Raw genomic sequence first — 4,392 nt, 5'->3', positions numbered from 1 at the left:
CCTAACTTTTAGGCAATGCTTGGCACATGCGTATAAGATATTTTGTTCGGACTTGTGATGTTGATGGCGCTGGCGCGAAATTATCCATTTCTTGTCGGTTGTCGAAGCTTCGCATCGGCGAATCTTTTACATTAAATTATTAGATCAGCAAATTTGTTGCTATTTTATCATGAGTTGCCAGGTAAGGTTATGGGACAAACGGCTGTCTATAGCCGAATTAACTGAGCAGCAGCTGAAGAGGAATGTGGAGTTTGACGAAGAAAAACGAAAAATGGAGATGCAAATTCTACAAGTAGAATTAGAGTTAAAAAAAGAACAATTAAAAAAAAATTAAGAACTGGAACAACAATTCTGTATTGTAATAAATTTTTTATTATAAATTTGCAAAATGATTATTTATAAATCCATTTCTAATGTCTCTATTGGCATGGTCCTCTGCATTTGGATTTATAGGTGGTACTTGTCCCATTTGGCTCATTTCTTCCAAAACATTGTGTTCTATGCCCTCAGCAGGTGGTGCTTCTTAATTAATTACTGTCAAAGCAGTGTCCATTTTTAGCCGTAGGCCATATGCAAGTACAGGAAATGCAATATGGGTGTTAAAAAGTATGGTCATAGGGGTGATCCACTATCACCTGAGTAAATACATTATTGTAATCTTATTGATGTAATTTGTGGATTTTGCACATTACTTAACAATACACAATTGGAAAAATGTCCAGCATCAAACCTTGCTTACACACAACTACTGTTAAAAATTGTGGCATCATATGCTGAAAATAAGTACATATTTATATGATTGCTACTTTATTTGTCTGTATTTCTTACAAATCTGTAGGATGTTCGATGTTCTATCTCATCTTCAATTAACTCTAACAAATTCAATGTTGTTTTGCTTGGTTAGGCTAAAAAGGAATGCAATTTATTTTAAAATTTTGATTATTTTATTACAGTAGCTAGGTTTGTGAGTGACTATAGGTACTTACCGGAATCTCTTATAAAAACCTTATTCATCAAGAGTATCGAAATGCTCAGAATTATTTTGAGGATATCAAAATCGTCCTCGAATATATCGTCGTTGCTGTTTTCAAGATAATTAGCCATCATGTAAAAAAAGTCAAAAACACTATCGTTAACCGTTCTCTGTAATGATAACAATAACAGAGAAGTGGTTAGAAACACCTGTCAAAAATCTAGTTTGTAACTAAGTTTATACCAACCGCCGCCAATATTACTAGAATTTTGCTGTGTTGCCAAATTGAATAGACCTTACCGTTCCTTATTTAAGGAGTGCTTAACTATCTACGGTGCAAAGGATGAGAGACTTAGGTAAGACATAACTTTAAGTCTTTCCTAAGGTAAGTAATGCTTAGCTACAAAACGGTGCAAACGGGCATAAGAAAACCGAGAAATATACCTATTGTTGCTTACTTCTAAAATGAATAATTTTTTGTAAAAAATATATTCACACTGCTGCCTGTTTGATACTTTTGGTTTGATAAATAATGAAGCCATTCGTTTAAGAGAGCAAAAGCAAGCAAATTTCTCGAACCCTTCTTATGACATATACAGTGTGGACAAGTTTGAAATAAAATTCATAATAGCGTTATGTGAAGTTTTTAAGAAAATTGCTCGGACAGGTCGATTTTATTTGGAAAATGCTATCCTCTGCTGTGCAATTAGTTTAAATAACATCATTGGTTTTTGTGCAATGACGTTATCACCAATTTTTTTAAATTATAACTCCCACTTTTTTCTTCTCTTCTTTTTTTCGTCTACCTAAACGATGAATAAAAAAATTGTTACCTTACATAACAATTTTTTGGAGAAAATGACAAATTTTACTTCAAAAAATTGTATTTAAAATCGAGGGTTTACTTTAACAGACCAAACAAATTAGAACATTCACGACACAGAATTCGTGCTGAAATGGATCAAATCAACCCTAACATCATTGAGCGCAGTGTACAAAATATTTACACTCGTCTTGGTAAGAGCCAAATGGTTGGTGGGGGGCAATTTAAACATAAGCGTTAAATTTTATTGTTAACCTTAGATGTTTATTTGTTCGTATTTGAGCTGAATTAACATTTTTACAGTAAAAATGAAATGAAATTTTTAAAGTAAAATTTGTCATTTTCTCAAAAAAATTGTTATGTAAGGTATACTTCGTCCAGCGAGAGATTGGGAGATTTTAAATTGTAAACTTGTAAGCCAACGCTACAAAAGGCATTAGATTACTAGAATACATTAATTAGAGCATTATTTCAGGGCAAAAATGTTACTGCTTGAAGATTATATTTTAAATTTTACGTGCGCTAGGTACTACTTTCTCTATGTAGCATTTAGTGATTTTTATGTCAACCAATCTCTCGCTGGACAAACTATAACAATTTTTTTCATTCATCGTTTAGCTAGTCGGAAGGTCTATCAGAAAGAGCAGAAAATTTTGGGGCTTGCCATTTAAAAAAATTGGTGATGACGTCATTGCGCAAAAACCAATGACGCTATTTAAACAAATTGCACACACACACACACACAAACAAATCTGTTGCCATAAATCATTCTGTTTTTGGTGCTTTTATTTTTTATTTTGCTTCATGATAGTTAATTTGCTTTAGAAGTGGTTGAGGTTAACATTTTGTCTATCCATTGAACAGCCAGCTTTTTGACATAATTCAGCCGGTTTTTTGAAATATTTCACATGCTTGTGTATGTTCCTCAAATTTTCTGCCAACTGTGAGCTGATCTTACAACGGTTCAAACTCTTAACATTTCACTCATATTTCTGTAAACTCCTTGTATCGACAACTCCTTTTTACAGTAGTATTTTATTACTACTCGGAGGTAGACTTAATTAACATTTCATAAATACGAACAGCACCGAAAAGTTGAATTGTTAATTTTCAACATAGAAAGGGATACCAATCAAATTCAACGACCTTCTTCGTCGGAGACAGTAGTTAGATGTTGAACCACCCTCGTAAATATGTTATGGTTTCATAACAAGTATATAGGTACAAACTTTGTAACAGATCAATCACACGTGTTTGTACTTACGATCGCCTAAGAATTTATACTTCTCAGGAAGAATATTGTGCGTAATTTCGCAAAAGAATTAAATGTTTAAATTAAATTGCCTTAAACGGAATTTTGTCAACATACTTTTAAACAAGTTTTGGTGGGTTATTTGTACAAAATGTATTTTGACCAAGTTGAAAATGCTACGAAATAGAAAAACCATTTATATTACATTTCCTCGTTATAAATTAGTCAATTTTATAACATTTGAAATCGGGATGAGTGGGAACAACATATCAAATTTTACACCCACAAGCGAAATATTAATTTTTTTATTAATCTCATTTTATGTCTGCATTGTGGGAATGAAGTGGGTACGGTTGTTTAGGTAGAACTTCCCAGGCAACAGATTTTTTAAAACGATTCCGCTCCGGTCGTCGCAGGAAATGTGTTTGGAAACTGTGTGCGTATTTTGTGTTAAGTCGGTCGTAATGGCAAATTGAAGAGTCTGATGTGAAATGGTGAATTTATAGATCACAGATCGGAACATAATTCGCCACTGTTGATTTCAGCGGAACTCATACATCATTCGGCATATGCAAATGTTGGCTACATTCATCATTCCAGCCGATACAGCCCTGGCCTCGCTTTTGGTATGGATCGAGCTGCCGGCACACGGATTAACTCGCTAAGCGATATTTTATTGTCATCATCATTTATTTTTGATAGACTTTATAGTTTATTTTGGTCGGAACTATCATGACTAATTCCTGATGAGTAAATTATTCGATTTCCTCTGTCGTATCTGCGCTTGCGGAGGCAACGTTGACGAATTTTCCACGAAAAGTCATCCTGTAACAAACATCGTCAATTCAATCCCCTTACTTCCTCCAGTTTCGAGCCGCACATCAATCAAATATTTAGTCCGTATTGCGCGATTTGGACGAATTACTATTCTTTATGAATACCGTAGCAGTTTCATCTCCTACCAGATTTTATATGAATCAGTCTTGACATTTATGTAGTTCTTTCTGTGGTTTTAGTTTCAGCTTTATAATGCATGACACGATGGTTCGTGACAAGCATATACCACTCTACTCTTTCCCAACTCTAATATTAACTTATTGCAAATGCATTCCTTACTTGCTTCTCCCCATTTTCTTCAATGTTCAAATATTTATCGGATGAAATTTGAGAAAACACAATTCTCGAAAGAATTCGTTATTAATTTTTTCCACCGCAAACTCTGTTCAAACTGTTTGATGTATATCTCGAATTAAGCACAAACTGCACAGGAACACAATTTTTCAATAAGTTGCTTGTCTCTAATACAATATAAACACACTTTGTCGGTGTTGCAAAGAAAGGAAA

General features: G+C 33.8%; 1 long non-coding RNA gene across 1 annotated transcript; it reads right to left on the bottom strand.

Moving 5' to 3' along the window:
• Positions 1-548: 548 nt before the first annotated feature.
• LOC138132132 (uncharacterized) lies at positions 549-1,269 on the bottom strand. The gene is made up of 3 exons (XR_011159992.1): positions 987-1,269; positions 829-905; positions 549-773 (listed from the first exon to the last, which is right to left on the bottom strand). It is a non-coding gene; the product is annotated as an uncharacterized lncRNA (long non-coding RNA).
• Between the last annotated feature and the right edge of the window lie 3,123 nt (positions 1,270-4,392).

Source organism: Tenebrio molitor, chromosome 5 (assembly GCF_963966145.1).
Source record: "Tenebrio molitor chromosome 5, icTenMoli1.1, whole genome shotgun sequence".
NCBI lineage: Eukaryota > Metazoa > Arthropoda > Insecta > Coleoptera > Tenebrionidae > Tenebrio > Tenebrio molitor.
Note: the sequence above shows the minus strand (reverse complement) of the source record. Positions and strands in the feature narration are given on the sequence as shown.